Source organism: Anas platyrhynchos, chromosome 6 (genome assembly GCF_047663525.1).
Source record: "Anas platyrhynchos isolate ZD024472 breed Pekin duck chromosome 6, IASCAAS_PekinDuck_T2T, whole genome shotgun sequence".
In the NCBI taxonomy this organism is placed as follows: Eukaryota; Metazoa; Chordata; class Aves; order Anseriformes; family Anatidae; genus Anas; species Anas platyrhynchos.
In genome coordinates, this window is record NC_092592.1 from 5,581,751 (window position 1) to 5,600,139 (window position 18,389).

Sequence of the window (18,389 nt, forward strand, 5' to 3'; positions counted from 1 at the left end):
CTCTAACCCATCCTTATGCCATGTGAATGGCAGGCACATCCAAAGGTTAGTTCTCATATTATGAAATTACTACAGAGTATTATGGAAGTTTAACATTCGGGGTTAACATTCATCTGTAATTTGTAAAGTGGTTCATGCTATCAAGTTTTATTGACTTTATTGGAGCAAGGACTTGATTAAGACGAGAGAGTCTCTTAGGATGAGACAGGGAAGTGTTAAAATGCTGACCTATGCATTCTAATTGAATTCTACATACCATATGCTTTGCTGGATTCATTGACTGGAAAGTAGTCATCGCCTGCTATACCAGCTCTAGGGAGCAGCAAACACAGAGGTTACAAGAGGATACGTGTGATTTATAGTTCTACATTACTACCATTTAAATAATAAAGTGACTAAAGATTTTTAAAAATATTTTTAGCTCTTGTATTTCATGTACATGTGATAGCTCTTTGAGACTACTCAATTTTAATTTTGGCAAAAGCCCTAATTGACAATTGCAACAAATATCAGAATAAAAGCATGATGTTTATCAAGATAAGTAGTTGACTGGAGGAAATGATGCCACTGTTAATTCTTCCCTACCACCACCATATCATTACAAAGGCACCAGGAAACAGAATTAATGAATCTTTAAAGGACCCCTCTCCCAGAGATCATATTAGCAGTGTGGTCACTGTTGCAAAAAAATAACCTCTAAGGAGTGCTGTCAGAGCTACTGACAGTTCTATAAAGTTTTACCAGCATCGTGCTGGTGTGTTCTGAAAAGAGAAAGCGTGAATCTTGTTAGAGGTCATTAATGCAGACGACCACGCAAGCAAATTTCTGCTGAAAGACAAAGTGACAACCCTTCATTCACTTCTGGGCAGGGGAAGGTATAAAAAATTTCACAAAAAGTTTCACAATTTAACTGAGGAGAATTGAAAGCCAGATAGATGCCTTTTTTTTTTTTTTTAAATTGTGATTATCACAATGGAAGTTTCCTGGCAGAAGGAGACTGTTTCAAACATGACACTGGGTGGATGTAAACTATTCCTCCTTAGCCAGCTAACGCAGTATGAATCCATTCTGTGGCCCCAAACACTTCGGGACGTCAAACAGCATGGTGCTATGCACACACCAAAAAAAACATTTTTAAAACATTTTTATCTTCAGTCAGGATGGAGCCTACACCTTGGTCTAACTGACCCCAGGGTGAGCGCCCCAGTCAATGCTGCTGGATAAAAAACACGGAGGGAGAAAAGGAGGAAGGATCGATGATTTGGGGACTGTAACGGGAACTTGTTGGAGATCACTCCTGTCCAGCACTGACACATCCGAAGGTAATATATCCAAACTATATAGAGCTTCCCAGCTGTATCACAGCACAGGTTTAGGTGCACAGCCTACAGCTGAGGTAGGTTTTCTCAAGGCAAGATTTCTTTACTCAGGTTTTGAACAAGCAAGAAAATAAAATGAAATAGCTTGCTTAAGAGTATATACCCACTCTAACCATTTTAACTAAAAACTACTGATTTTTTTCCTCTCACTTTGCTTTTATAGAACCCACAGAATACAAAAATATCCCCAAACAAAAACAGAATATAGTAATATTTGAATAACATGTTGACAATACTTTTAATTTACCTAAGTATGAAATTACCGTAATGTTTAGAACATGCAGTCTGGGTTGCTGTAATGTTTTAAGGCATTCACCTGTCAGATTCGTAACGTTTTTGGAAGAGCAATAAAACCAAATTGTAACGAAATCTGAAAAAAAAAAAAAAAAAAAAAAAAAAAACACAAAAAAAAACACAACTAATGTGTATTTTAGTAATTACATACTCCTGTCAGGGTTTCTACTGATTTCCTATTATTCACACACAATGGGCAGCGTATATTTATATTGCATGACCAAGTAATCTCATCTGCAATACAATAATAGTGACATCAACAAAGCAAACATCAACATCAACAAATTTAGTACCTTGTACCATGTGCTGAAGTAGCACAGTCTGCGTGAATTTGGGTTTAAACTGGTATGCTCACAAATTGCTTCCCTGAAAAAAAATATCATCCAATAAAACCACGATGCTAGGAGGTAAGGCTGTGAAATGATTCTAAAAGAAACAAAAAATTCGGAGTATGGTTCATACACCAGCTGATCCTCAATAAATCAGTAAAGCTTTGAGGCAACCATTTGAATTTACATTAGCTGAAAATGTTGGCCCTTAAGCCTGAACTCCAGCGAGCAAAACAAGAGAACAAGCATCTAACTTGTGAATATTTGTCAGCTTTGAAGCTTCATTTCCCATCGTATCCACAGGACAGAATCTTAATATTATTGCAACTACAGCTCTTTACATAAATCACTACAATACTTCTGAAGCATAAACCAGCATACACAGACAGCCCATCTCCGAAGCAGGAGGTTCAAACCCTGAGTCCTGATCTATATGAGAAATACTTTTTAGCATACACTCCACAGTGCCTCTCCAAGCAAGAGGCAGTTTGCTGCTGCTGCAACATCAATCTCGTGTGCTTCTTTCACCCGGAGGAGCCTGCCCTACTCTTGGACCTAATTTTGTTGTCTACCACTGGCAACTTGCGCTTAGAAGTTCAAGAGAGCTCCACCAAATCAAGCACTAACCTCAAGAGTCCTCTGAAATGCTCTCCTGCCTTTTCTTCTCATGCATTTGTTCACTATATTGGAAACTTCTGGGTGTTTATACTCTTGGATTGCGCGTTCACACCATCACAACTGCATGCATTACTGCTTCACTGGGTATGCGGTCAGCACATGGAAGTATTTGAACAGTCCACTCGTGTTTTGTTTTGTTTCACTGGCACTGGCATCATCACTTACAACACCTGCAAGTGGACCCCGGATGGTCTGTGGGACCTGAGGCTCTGTGGGCTGCACAACCCCTCCAATCAAGGCTGCACAACTATGAAAATAAATTTCTTTATCTGTTAGAAGTCCCCTGCCTTATCCACCAGGGCTATATAAAGCTATTCATACACCTTGAGATGCTTACTACTTTGAACTGTGTGGCTCAAAATCTACTGATTTTTTTAACTACTTTTTCTTTGTATTTCCCACTGTGTAGCTGCCTCAACCCTAGGGACTGAGTTTCATAGCCAAGTCCTTCCCTAATGGATCAAGTTTCAAGTTAAAAAAAGAAAAAGGGAAAAAACAAAAAAAAAAAAAAAAAAAAGAAAAAGCTTTTCACTATTTGATTTATCAGATCAGCAAGGTGGAACTCAGAAATGAAAAATTACATCCTCAGTTTGTCTGAGACTTTTCCAAGAGTTACAGAAACTTTTTTTTTTTTTTTTTTTTTTTTTTTCCAACAGGGAAATTCATTGCCAGGCAAGACCAACAGAGGTCTCCCTGGAGTTGCTACATCTCTGTTTCACGCTTTGGGTATTCAGCAGCTGCTGCTGTCCAGTCCTGAGTGCAAATCCTCCCTCTAGTCCCCAAACTTGACAAAGAAGTGGGTGCCCTGGCATTTTGGCATTACAGCCATATAGTAGACTTCAGCAAGGCAGCATCCACACTAGCCACATTTCACTGCTTTGCATCTCACTTAGATGATGTTCTGAGGCAGGCAAGGTAATGCAGACACTTTAACAAGGATTCCTACTTCAACCATGGGTTCGAGTGTTACAGTCATGTAACACAAATTTTGTTGTTGTTTGGTTTTGTTATTCATCTGTTTTTATTATTATTATTATTATTTGTTTTCTATTTAAGCTACTGCTGTTTTATTTACCCAATTGTTAAGTTTCCCCTAAGCAATCCCTACAAAAAGGGTTAGGCCCATTTTTCCCTTAGTTCTCTCCTCTCATCTCAATGATTTTGATTCTGACCACAGCCTCAAAGGCATGAATTCCTTCACGAAAAAACTTTTGTTAGACAATTCTTTGTTTCACCTAAACAAGTTCCCAGCTTCCAACAGTTTGCTGCTGGTGGCCAGAGACGGCTTCTAGGTATTTAACTTTTAATTAATTTTTCTTCCATAATCACACCCAATTTCCCCTTGCACCCCCACGAACACCAGGCAGCGATGCTGCAACTCACTGCCTCCACAACCACCTTCTGGTTGCTTTCAGTCTGCAAAGCCTTTTAAGGCACAGCCAGCAACAACTCCCTAAATATCCTCTTTTGGAGGATATTTATTTATTACCTGCTTTCATGCAGGCATCAAATGGCCACTTCTCCAGCACAAAGAGCCTTATTCACTCCATGGTTCTGGGTACCCCCACTGCTCTGAGCCTCCCTTAACCCCACTGAGTCTGGTGACAAACACTCCTACCAGAGATGCACTCAAGTTAATTTTTCATCCTTCCAAAACCCCTTGACATTGTATTTTCCTCCAAATTATATTTTTGATAGGTAACTAACACTGAACTGGCATTTTTGTTGAACCACCTAAAATAATCACAAGCTGTTTAATTTCATTCTAACTTTACTCTCATTAAGCTTTAACCTACTCAAAGTGCACGCCTCTACTTCTACTATTAAAGTGCATGCCCCATTTCTATTACTCTCTTGCATACAAAGATATATTTTAATATTTTTTTCTCCCAGAAGCAACTTAGGCCACTGGATAAAACCAATGATGGCATCCATTACAGTTGCAAACTCAATGCAAACAACTTTAAATTAGAAGAATCTGTCTGACAAACTACCTTATTGCCTCCCTTTTCCTGTTTGTTATCACAGGAGAATACACTTCTGACATTTTTTAATTTTCCTAACACAAAAGAAAAATAACATCCTTTTATCTCCTCAAAACTTTCTTCCAATCTTTGCCAACTTCTCAAAACAATGACTCATTTGCAGCTTGTGATTCAAAATGAGGTATGATCTATAATTGCAGGGGTTTTGTTCATCTTTCACGCTGCAAACTTGTACATTTCAATTTTTGCATGAAGCTTCTCAAGCGCTGCTTTTTAAGTGTTTTTGTGTTTGTGTGTGTGTGTTCAAGGACTATTGGTCTGTGAAGTCATACAGGTTGGTTGCACATCAACTTTATATATTTTATCTTCTCCCTAACTGTAGTCAGTGGAACTTTCACCACATATTCTGATTCAAGCTGTGTTGTTGTTTTGTTTTTGTGTTTTTATTTCCTCCCCCCTTGTATATTGAGTCTTCCTCCACTACCTAAGTGCAATTAACTCCATGTGTTCAAAGCTCATGCGACAGGCCAGCAGAAGAAATAAAAAAGTGAAAATCCTCAGTTACGTAAAAGTAAATTGTGATTTTTTTCTTGTCATTCTACTAAGCCTTTTGAGTTTAGATTTTTTAGACTTTATTATGCTTTTCTTTGCAACTACTATGCTTGCAGGCTTGCTTTTAATGGAAGCTGTGGTTCACACCTAACTATATGAAACAAGTGATAAGTTGAGAGGAAATGGCCTCAAGTTGTGCCAGGGGAGGTTTAGGTTGGATACCTGGAGAAATTTCTTTACTGGCAGAGCTGTGTGGCATTGGAGCAGGCTGTCCAGGGAAGTGGTTCAGTCACCATCCTTGGAGGTCTTCAAGGAACATGTAGATGTAAGAAAGATGTAAGAACTTGGTAGCATGGTTTAGTGGTGGACTGTAGTACCAAGTTAAAGGTTGGACTAGATGACCGTAGAGGTCTTTTCTCATCTGAATGGTTCTATCAGGAGCCAAGAAAATATATTCTAAGACCTACAATATAATTTAATGAACACTAAAATTGTATTATTAATACTTTCTACTTTAAGAATGCACAAAAAATAATACAGTCCAGATCCTGTGGTTATCTGACTGCTCGCTTTTCTCTGCAAGAGACACAGTATCAATGAAGGAGGCCAGCTTTGAACTCCTGCATGAAGCTGCATCTCCAGAAGACCACAGCAGTAAGAGCCTGACAGCCTATGTGCCTGCTTACGTACACGAGAATACTCTGAGAGAAGCGGAGGCTGCTCCTAAAGCCCTTTCAAAAGAAAGCAGTACTTCCTTATTCATAAAGTGATTATTGGAGAATATTCATTTTTAGAAGGCCTGAAATAGACTTGATCTAGTCACCAAAGCTATCCCCCCATCAGCCCACTGGGTGTTTCTCATAGTTCATGATGCCCCAATGCCTTTCAGAATAAAAAACACCTGCCCCTTATGAACAACATCACGCGGACCTTAAAGATCATCACATAACTGAGCATGCATTATCTAAATACCCGTCATTTGGATGAAGTTACGGACACAATCTCTTCTTTAACATGCTACTCATCCAGTACGGTCACTGCTAAGCACTAATTATTTTGTTATCGAATCAAGTACAGAAGTGACATTTAAAGGTATTAGAAGGCTTTCAGTGTAATAATCACCTACTTTCTCCTGATCACTCTGTTGTGAACATTTTATTCAGTGCCAGGAATTTCCCATTCTTTCTTCCTGTTCTGTATAAGCTTAAAAATCTCAAAATTCTTCCTGCTCACAACACAAATCTCATCTATCAGAAACAACTTTGCAGACTAAGGTTATCTTACAGCATATAAACTCATAGATGGATTGTTACTTTTTGACTACAGATTTTTATATTATAATGATGAAATTAATGTGTAAATCAGCAGCACCTTTGATGGATTACAACACGCATTCAAGACATCCTAAAACTGTTAGAAATCTCTCCCAGCACAGCAATGGATTTTGCATTTCCCTAGCCTATGCCACTGGATACTGTGCTTTTAGAGCTTCCCAAACACTCCACTAAGAGTTCATGAGACTTGGGCACTGCCTCGCATGACACAGCAGTCACATCTAGACCTCATTTATCTGACCCTGAGACAAGCAAGAAAAGGCCACTGCATACCTAACCTGCCCCATTGCCATGATTGCACTATAAAGCACAGCAGTGCTGAGACTGGTCATCGGTCATCGGAGGAGAAATGGCGTTTTCTGTAGACCTAAGGGTTTAGGATAGTTTAGAACATGGTATCTTTCCCAAGCTTAATTCCAAATTTACGTTAGATTCCTGTTTAAAAAACGTTACGTCTTTTAGAGGCAATCTTGGTGTACCCATATATATACACAAGCCTTAACACATTGTTTTCTGTGTATGTTTGTATCACTTTTGTGAGATTTCATAAAATACAGACCTTGTTAATAGTGGAGAAATATTAAAGTTATGGCTGTGTTTCTCTCCAGAACATTTTCCATCAGTAAGGTACACTTAATGCTCAGAAGTTGGCTCTGTGCAATGCAAAATTCATCAAAAAAAGTCACAAACTGTCAATCTGTGGTCACAAGACAATCAGGTAGAAAGATTAAATAGGGACAAAAGCTAAAATCCAAGTAAAGGGAATGTAAGAATATTATACACTCAGAAAAAGGTATTGGAAGTAAAATGTCAGATTAAGTAGTGAAGAAAGTAAGTCATACTATGTAGCCAGCTAATAAAAATTAATGCAAGTTGTTTGCATGATGCAGGTACTTATTACCCCTGACTTCTGATGCTGGAATACCTAATAACATTTGTAAAACAACAGTCAGGTCACCAAATCATAAGCCCCAGCAAATACTGTCATTTTAATGGGTTTCTGACTTTTAAACTATTTTGAGTCATCTTCAAGCTTTCTTACAAAAGACTAGATACTTGGCACTTTCACATCCTTGCAGACTCCTGTTATCATTTTTATTTACTTTAAAGCCGAGCTCTTTAATAACCCAAATACTCTCAGATATCCAAAATTTTCTGACTTAATAACACTGAGTCACACTAATGTCTACACCCACCCACAGATAATTAGTTATATGCCATGAGATAATAATGGGAAACGAGCACAGATTGTATAAAATAATTTTTCCAGATAAAGAGTGAAAAAAAGAACAAAACACTAAACTATAGACAAAGAAAGAAGGAGAAAGAGACAATGCATGCATGAGCATAAGCAGGACTTATTAGAATAGTAATGTTATACTGCTGAACTAACTTCTTTCTTCTTCATGTCTTTAATGGCTACTGAGCGATTCACGTGCTTTTATGTTGATGTTTTACTCCATTTAAATAGATTTAAGATCCATAGTGTAAGGTCAAAATACAAAACTGTTTGCACAGCCACACTTGATACTGTAAAATTTAAGGAGAATTAACATTCCTCAGTTCCCCATTCCTCTATTTCTATAAACTGAGGTGTCAGGGGGGGTGGGTTGGAACTGGGAAGGAAGACCCGGCACACACACGGCTGGGAGGCAGCACAAACAGGGGCAGTGGGTATGCCTGAGCTTGAAATCCATCCCCCGAGAAACTCACTTGTTCCTTGTTAGTAACTGTGTTAAACCTACCTAATATCTTCTTTGGATCAAGCTATTTTACTCCTAAATCTCTGTTGTATTACCAGCCATTTAACAATTTCCTATCCTACTACAGACTGATTATACAGATACAACAGATTATCATCTACTATTTCAGTAGACTTTGCTGAACACAAAACACATGAGATGAGATCAGTTACAGTTTCCACCTATATACACTTTCTGCCTAAAGCCCCATAGTTTTCTCTTTAAAAATGACTCACGTAGACAACCCTTTGATCTATATAACTTGAAAGGTGATACAAGCAAGCAAAGGCTAACTTCATTTATATGAACACACACAAAACGAATGTGTACATATGAATGCGTGTAATTCACATAGACAAAACTGCAAATGGTTGATTTTATATCACATACCCAGCAGATGGGTTGTGTAAACCAAGTTGGGTACCAGGTATTTCTCCTCCTAATTATTTCTAGATACTTAAGGACTGGAGTCGTATGTTTCATCCATGTACAACTCCTCGAGCCAGAGGAAGCTCTTACCAACCACATTTTCATGACTGCTAGCTTTTGGGGATGATTCTTGTCCATTTTTGTTGTTTTCATTACTTGATCATTGCGCCAGTTTGTATGCCAACACCACATGCTTGTGTACACAGTATAGTACACTACTCATTTTTTCTGAATGATTTTTTTTTTTTTTTTGGCTTGGAAAGTATCCACTTGTCCTTATCTGTAAGTCAAACTGTTGTCAGGTTTAACACGATGAAAGTAAACATTTACTTTGCTATTGCTGAATAGCTCTTTTTTTTTAAATAATCTTATTTCCAATCCTTATGTTATTTTCTGCTAAGTTGTTTGCTTACACAGAAAGATAAGCTGTAGTTTGATTAAAGATAGCTGTTTTCCTACACAGGAAAAGTAAATAATACACTTGGAAAATATTTTAAGACTTTACAATTTATAGTGTATGTACTTGTCATTCAAACTAGTGAATCTCCCACATGTGGATTGGCTGAATGAAGTTCTCAACACACCACAAAACTAGGTTCTCTACGTACACAAACTGTCCTGCTACACTTCGTGGTAAAGAGCAGGGATTAACAGCACTGCTGATGTGCCACCTAAAGGACTCCTTAAAAAAATGTTGGGAGAAAAAATGCAAGGCCCAAGTAGATCTAAAATTTATCAAATTTTATACTAGGAACGAAAAGAACAATTTAATTGAAGTATACCTAAAGCAGCAGCAAATTTGAATGAAGGGAAATCATTACTGAAGTAAATGTTTATTCACAAAAGGAGCATTTCTGGTCACCTGATCATTAAGATCACTTGGGTATCATGAAGATTCAGTACTGGTAAAGATTTAGTCTTCTCTTTATTACCTTTCGCTTGTTAGGCTAGGAAAATTGGTCTACACTGGAGAAAATCAGAAGGTGGGTTGGCTACCCTAGCGCACACATTGTGAACACACAGTTTCACGCACAGTTGCGCATCAGATAGCCAAAAAGGACAATCCAGTCAAATGCAGAGTTTGTGTCCAGGCATAAGATGCAACTCAATCGTCAGGGATGGGGTGCCTTCCTCCATCTCTGATACCACGGATGTGGAAGTATGCAGGCTGAGGCCAAGGAGATGCAGGAAATTTCACATCACATCACAAACACTGAAAAAAAGTTTTTGTTCTTGTTTATCATTTATAAAACCTGGGGCAAAAAAGGGTATTTAAGCCCTTTGCTAAGATATCAGGACAGGGAATCTGAGAGTTTATATTCTTGGGACAAGTTCTGACTATCTATTGCAAGTCATTGTAATGAGAAATCTACGTTTCACCCAAAGCTCAACTACCTTAGGGGTTAGGTTTCTTTTCTCTTTTGTTTCTTCTTCTTTTCACTGGATTTGTCTGCAAATTCACCTCAGGTACAATATATGTCTGCAGGAGTTAAGACATTTTATTCAGAGAATTCTGACTTTCAAATACAAGTTTCTTATATCTATTTCCTCACAGGAAAAACAATTTATTTTCCTGTAAATCCTGTAGATGCTGGGTAACAACAGAGCGCGTTGGACTAGCCCAGCCTGCAGCAGTCTTCCACATGCTTGTAGAATCTGTACCATTAATATTGCTCAAAACCGAGCACAAACACAGCACCCTACCTGTTGTCTGTCTGCTCAGACATAATACACAACAGGACACAACTGAGAGAATGCTTTTAAATGAAATCATCTTGATACAGACCTATAGCTGTTGCTGTAAAATACTGGAACTAAGTCCAAGTTGCAAATTCCTCACTTGCATTAAAATGGCCATGCTTCTGCAAAACACATTTTAGGCAATTAACAGCAAAATACTGCTACAGTATACTGAGGGTGGCTTCTGCCAAGGTTGGAGGATCAAGCTTCCAGTTTGTAAGTAAGCAACTAATTTTAAGAGTAAGCAACTAATCACAGGAAGGAATATTTTGCAATGTATACCCATCATCTGAACTGATGTTGTGTGTGACTAGAGATCACTTTCCATTAATAGAATAGCACATAGCTAACAAAGCAGGGAAAGGTAAACATACACGTACCAAATAGTAAACATGAATGTTAAAAATGTATTTGTCAAACTGAGGTATTGTAATACAACAAGTGTTGACAGGTTTTGGTTTTTTAATAGTAAATGCCAATCTCTATCCATTGTAAAATAAATCTTGTAATATGAAGCACTTGCTCACTTTATCTAATCAAAAATAACCAAAATTCAATTGTTCTTTGAATTGCCTACAAATAAAAAGATTGCATAACAACTTCAAGCAGACTAGAAGGAGACAGACTTAGGCTTTTATGCCAGGTTCTTGCAATCTTGAAAGAATCAGAAACACTTACTGTAGATGTTCTGTAGAAGGTTGATTTTTATTTTTTTAAATAAGTTTGATAATGCAAGTCCACTGCATTAGAAAAGGAGATGGGTACCTACTACTCCATGAAGACTGTCAGTGAGTAATTAAACAGACAATACCTTTCATGCAGGATATGTGCAATAGGCCCCCAAAAGCAAATGAACAACATACCCTGCTCATGTAAGAGAGGACATGTACAAATAAAAATAAAGAGGTACTTTTACAGAGAGATGGAGCTGTGAGGACCTGAAAAAGAGACAGTCATACAGTTTGTTTTAAGGGCAGACTATTGCAGTGTGTCATACTGAATGTTTGCCACTGTGTAAATCCTTCCTTCGTTCCACCTTCTTTCCCTTGGCAAAATTGAACTCTAGATTAAAGAAAACTCAGCCAAAACGAAGAGGTGATTGAGATGTAAAGCTGATAATGCCCCCAAGAGATGGGACGTGAAAAAACATGAAGGTTCTTATTAGGATTTTACTATTAATTTCACTTCTCAAACTGTTTTCAGAAAAACAAGTTGTTTTCAGTTGCAAAAACTGAAGTTGAAAAAGCTGCATGGTATCATCCTTAGTTTATGTCCTGAATAAAATAAACACAACTGATAAACTAGGCAAAATCGAACGCACAGTGATGGCATTCAACCAGAGGCTTATTTTATCCCACAAAATCAATTCAACTAGAAAGCTTACCTTGAAGCTAAGTGCTCCTCTAACCAATACACCAATCTGATGCCTGTCCCTAGATACTTACACAAGGAAAATAAAATCACGATAAACATCTGTCTCTAATACCAGCCTACTTACAGCCCACAAAGGCTCACAAATGATGAAGGCATGGAGGGGAAAAAAAAAAGTCATCAACTTCCTTACAATTTCCAATGCTGTTTCCTCAACAAGGTACTTGAGAATGCTCAAGGATTTCTGCCAACCTCACCATTTCTTTGGCAGATTCTTCCTCATCTTGTGTTTCTGGTTACCGTCTTAAAACTTAAAACAAAGTCCTACACCCCATCAGCAATCAAGCCTTGGAGGAAAGCGGTGTTGCTATTAACACAGAAGTTGCTCTGCTCAAACAACCACGTTGCAGGTTCTGTTACTCAGCCAGCTAACCAGCTGAACTGTTCTGTTCTCCTCTTCATCCTGCCTAACACTAACAACAAAACATTCAAATCCCCCTCACTAAGCAATGCAAATAAAAATGAACAGACAAAACAACTGCCTGTTCTGAGATTTTCTTCTTATTATTATCCCAGATTAGGGCTTGGGGACCACAGCTTCAGCACACAGGCACAAGTACCTGACAGACAGTCGACATGATGCAACCACTGCTAGCTCCTGGTTTGGGACTAGCATCTCTTTTTCATCTCTGCCACAGACATATTGGGAAATGAAGAGCTCTGATGACAACGACAAAATGTGGAAAACATTAATTTTCACATCACAAAAAAGGTCTCAAACAACCCATAAATGTCAGAAGAAATTTCAGAAGAAATTATGGTTAACTATGTTCAGAATATTCCAATTAGCTTACTAATGCAAAAGCTGAGATCAATTTTCAACATAATCATTTTACTTTGGGTATCAAAATGAACCACAGATGTGGAATAGGCTTGTGCATTTATTTATCTACAAATTAAACGTATCACTTTAATGACAATCTCTTCTGAGCCTGCTAATTATGAACTTGTCTCTTCTGACAGCCTCAGTCAGGGACCTTTACTTTCCCTGACTCTACAAATGATTCAACCGATTGGTCTGGGATGCAAGCACAAGGGGGGAAACAAAGCCACTGTTTCTAAACCACAGTTGACTTCTACTGTATTCTTACATTCCAGTGTCTAACATCATTACAAATGTATGTCACATTAGCTGTGCTCCGGATCAACTACTGCACTTAAAAGCAACAGCAGCTCACCATGCACCAAGTGAAACAAAGGTGGAATGACATTTAGCCCCTTGCAAGAGACTTTTGTGGAATTAGGAGTAAGGTGCTTACATGGGGGGGTTATGTTCAGGAGGAACTGGGGCTGGGGGGACAAATATTGGCCAGAAAATTAGAGTAGGAAATTCTGAAGAGCACTTCTGCAGTCAGCCCCAACACTTGCTTTTTAATGATGCAGTCTCTGGACACGTCAATATGTCGACCTTCAGTTTTACTCTTTATCCTCTTTTCCATCTTCCATGGGCAGTACCAGCAATTTTGCTGTTGTTTCACTTTATTGTTCATCCTCGTGCAAGGTTCCTTTATAAACACTGGGGAAAGCTGAGGGAGGCAAGCTTCCCAAGGCAAGGTGCGGCTGGCAGCACAAGGAGCTCAGCCCCTGCTGCTCAGGAAGAACAGGAGAGTGCTGAGCCAAGCAGGCTGCAGACAGCCTGGCTTTGTAGGTGATGGAAAGAAACCCCAAAGGAAAATGCAGGAACTAAGCAAGGAACGAGCCTACAGGTGCAACAAGCAGCTATCTAAAGCTTGAAGTCTCATTTTATGCCTTAATTCAAAGTCAATTTATGCCTTAATTCAAAGTGTGCTGAATGCGACTCCTCCCAGCCTGACTTGTGGTGGAACCAGCCAGCGACCACAGAACAGCAGAAGATCCTCTCCTAGCCTGCAATCCCATAAAAATACCCCTCACGCTGACATTGCCACTTGAAAATGTCACTTCATATCGATTAAATGACAATAATGCAATCAGCCATTTTAATGACCTCATCTTCAGCCAGTCTTGCCACTATCACTATACACGCCCAACAGTTAAACGATGTTTGGGATCATTCTCGCCCAAGACAGTTATCAAACTTGCAAGCTGTGATACTAGAGAAGAAAGGCCATTCCAAATTAAACCCAACAATGACACACTGCAGATTGAGAAACTCAGTAACGAATTGCCATTAAGTTTCTGAGCACATATGCATCTTGACAAGAGCAACCACCATTTAACTACATAAAAATGAGAAATATGTTTGTATGATAGTATTTTTATGCAAGTTGGTATCAGTTGTACTTTAAAAACAAGTAATTCATTTATAAACTAATTTGAGCAATATAGCCTGCCAAATTGAGCCTGAAGCTTGAAAATCCAAAGTTGTGCAGTAAGAAACTAGTCCCCTAATTTCCTGCATGAATGGAGACACACAATTAAGACAAAGTATCGTTTTATTAAGGCTCAGAAAACATGCTTTTAAAACTAAGGTGCCTTTTAATTCTTTAGTTTCCACAGCTTTTAGAAACAAACACTTGTTTAAAAGCTCTCAGTGATGAGGCTTAATGGGCTGGAGGCAATCTGTGTTAATGGTGTCTACTCTGGAATGGATTTTTTTTTTGCTCTCAATGTCTTTAGCTCGGAAATGGCCAACAATAATTTTTCTCTAGCTTCTTTTTATTATTAACTATCAGAACAAGAAATTATCAGCGCAACTTGGACATCATCATGCTTTAACCTAAGATAATGTAAGTGCTGTAGGGAGTTTTGCTGTTGTTCTAAAAAGAACAATTAATTTTTAGGAACTTAAAGGTACCAAACCATTCTTCCTCTAATTACACATCTCAGGTATTGCTAAAGTCATTGACAAAATGAAGTCACTATTCTGTGACTGACAAATTACCAAAATTAGTGTGTATTCCAGTGACTAAAAATACTACCAGGCTGGAAACTTCTGATTTAAGTAGGAACTGTTACAGCAAGGATACAAAATAGTGTACCACAAAGGCCTCCTAAAGTTTTTGAAAAATAAATCAAAAAACAAACAAACAAAACTTATTACTTTCCCTGTGTATCTTTTTGAATGGCCAATTATCTTGAATTAATTTTTAGAGATACATAAACAAAACTTCCGTAGCTCAGTAAGCAATGCAGGTAGGTAAAAGTATGTTTTTTAATGCAAAACCAGTACAATTATAAAGCAACAGGCCTAGACAGATCTTGGCATTTTACGTGGAAAAAAAAAAAAGAAAAACAAAAAAAACATTTTACAAATGACTTCCCTTGATCAGAGTGGAGTAAAAAAAAAAATAAAATTTAGTATATTGTATCACATTTGTACTCATCTCCTCAAAAAACATCCATTTTGGATACTCATGTTAAAGTTTTTATCTGAATTTAAATACCCCTTAATTTTAACTGACATTTTCAATAGCATTCAACATTCATATAGACTTTTTATATTTACAAATGGAGAACATTCGCTCAATTCATGCCGGTAACTGTGACTTATTACAGCAAACCTGAGCTCTTCCTTTCACAGTTATGTTCTATTAGTTTCTTCATCATTCTTTTCCTTAACGGTACTTGACCATCTTAATATTCTTTTAATTATAGCGTGTGTCTGTACCAAAAGTACAATTCTACTAAAATCAAGAGAGCAGAAAATCTTCAATACATACACATACATATGGAGGCGGTTCTTCATCCCACATAGTTAAGAGCCTAGAACAACAATAGCTACTACTAGGCAATCTCCTTGGTTGTGTCTATTGGGAGGGGAATACTAAGAATCAAAACATTTACTTACAGATTTTGATGACTATTCCCTGAATGGGACTAATAACAGAGCAAGACCACTGCTTCATTAATTATTTCCAAGCATTCCTGTAACTCACATAGCACCTTACTATTGGTGCTTGATGGTTTGTGTCTACTTGCTGATTTTCTCCTCGAATTTCTGTTGTCTAAAAATACATGTATTGACAACTGTTGTCTTTATTTGTGGTCAGTCTACCTCTAGTTGACTACATGCCATATAAGAAGCAGCCCAAACACTAACCAATCTGACAATTAACTGTGTTGGCACATGGTTCTTACTTCTTATAATTTCTTTTATTATTGAATAAAGCATTTTAACTGCTTTTGACATTAATTTTCAAGATGAATGCCCATCAGTTTCAGAAGTATTCATCTAGCCTCCCCTCCAATCAATTCAGGATGCGCAATTGTTTATGTAATTTTTAGCAATTGATTTTAACAGCTCTTCCTTCTTTTCTGTCTTTCTACACATAATAAACTTGTTTGCAACAGGCTGCATTTAAATTTCAACTTCTTAGTCCCTAACTTCAAAACAAAAAGCAAGCCTGAATGTTTAGGTTCATCTTCATGACAACAGCAGATCAAAGTTTGATTTGCCATCTGCTTTGAGCACATCTCTTATATCTTTGTTTCTGTAATTTATATTTACTACAGAGTAAGCCAAGGCTATTACCCATATTACTTGGTGCCTGTGGTGTACCTCAAAACATGTTAAACCATTACTTGTGTAATCAAAGCATAAGTTTTGTTTGAGAAATGCTGCATAAAAGAAGCTGGATTTTCATCTTGAAAATGTCAAACTTCTGCCTATAATGCTCAGCTACATTTTTCTGAAACAGCAAAGTTCAAAAAAAGCCATCGACCTGACAGATCTCTGACACATCATGATAGATGTGACAGCTCTACTGCTTTATTGCCAGAAATGTCCTCCAACAGAATGAGGCAATCAATGAAAAATAATAAATTTAGTCCAGATTGTGGAACTATTTTTTGTACATGCACAAGATATGATACGACACATTTTTTACATCTCTGGAGACTCCTATTTTAAACTGTTACACTAACTTTATTTAATATTATACCATACTAGTTACATTACCTAATCAGTTTGCCTGTTTTATCTGTCCAACTGTTAACAATGTAAAATCAATGTGAATCTTTGCTTCATCAAGCTAGAAAGAAAAAAATCATCTAATTGAAAACATGCCTTCCCGTGAAAAGAACAATTTTTTCTTACCTTTTTTCCAGTCCCTCTGTCCAACAGCTGAACAACAGCTGCTCCAAATATAACTGCTGAATTACATTCCCATCTTCCTACAAAATATTGTTGATTACTAACACATCAAGATTTTACCTTGAGTGCACAGCGTGAATACATTTCTTTATTTTTTAATTCACTTATATGAGATAGATTACAGCAAATTTTTCAAGTTATTTTGACATTCATAAATCAAAGCTTTCTAGATGAAAAATCAGTTTGATTTATAACTAATGCTTTTGAACGTATTCTACCCTCTTCCTCCAAAGTTACAGCCTTGATATCACCATTAGGGAAAAAACTCCAAAAATTAATTTTCTGAAATCATTTGACCACAACACTAACAAAACAAGCACGGCTAAGTGATAAAAACATTGATAAAAATACACTTTTTTGAAAAAATGGTACCATGACTACATTCAACATTTTCAGTAAGTAGGCTCAATAAATCTAAAAACTGATGCATGAATAGATTGATGGTTACTTGTGTTTGTGTATGATTTCAAAAATACATCAATGTATCACTGTCAGAACTCTACTTCTTCCATTTTTCATACATTCATAAACATAGACAATACTTAAAGTTGTAGTTATCAAGACTGAATTAAACAGTATTACACATTCAATAGTAAATACATGACTCCAGTTCACACAATTTTGAAACTAGGACCTTAATAAGAGGATTTCAATAACAAGATAAAAAAAAAAAAATCTATTTATTCACAGTCATTTTTTTCCTTGAGACTGTGGTTCCAAAATAAGAAATGCTGTGACAGGGTAAGAATGTTATGGTACTCTTACAGTCTTATCCCCTGAAATGTGATGGCTGCATGCAGAAAGGCTGAGTACCATTTGCATAAGAAACAAGAAAAAGAGTTTGTTTTGCTCTTGTATAAGCAATAAATAACACAAGGAAATAATTACGGACAGCAAGGTAGGTGAAGTGCACCGCTGGCTCCTGAGGCGTTGGGACGCACCTGGCCGCCATTTTGTGCCCAGGCCTTGCCGAGGGGGGGGCTTACTGCTGCCTGAGCAGTATTTAATAGCCTGCTACAGACAAAAGGGGATTTTGGACTTGAAATGTCAAATACAGAACATAAGAACAAAAAACAGATTTCGTAATTGGGTGCATGTTACCAAAAGGTAATATTTTAATTACATGTGTGGCCTCTCTTTCCCCAACAAGCCCTGGTTACACATGGCTTCACTCTCATGGCTCCTGTGAAAGGCAGGGAAGTAACATATTTTGTCATTCAGATAAGCGAACCTCAAGTACAGCAAGACTGTGATAAACTTTCAAAGAATCGTATAATGTTCCCATGACAGCCATTTTAATGTGTGCATCCCATAGTTACTTTTGGCAAGCACAGCTTGGGGTGTTTTTTTGTGGTCATTTTAGACAATTATTTTAAAATAGTCATATTAAGTCCAGAAAACAACAAGCACTGTATAACAAAG

General features: G+C 37.5%; 1 protein-coding gene across 11 annotated transcripts in view; it reads right to left on the reverse strand.

The window, feature by feature from the left end:
• The window catches only part of PCDH15 (protocadherin related 15), an 805,380-nt gene that overhangs the window by 524,432 nt on the left and 262,559 nt on the right, over window positions 1–18,389 (reverse strand). Inside the window, exon 9 of one of the 11 annotated variants that reach the window (XM_072040288.1) lies at window positions 16,911–16,987. The exons of the other annotated variants lie outside the window; for them this stretch is intronic. The gene's annotated coding sequence lies outside the window, so the exon portion shown is untranslated. The remainder of the gene's footprint in view (window positions 1–16,910; window positions 16,988–18,389) is intronic. 11 annotated transcript variants of the gene reach the window in all.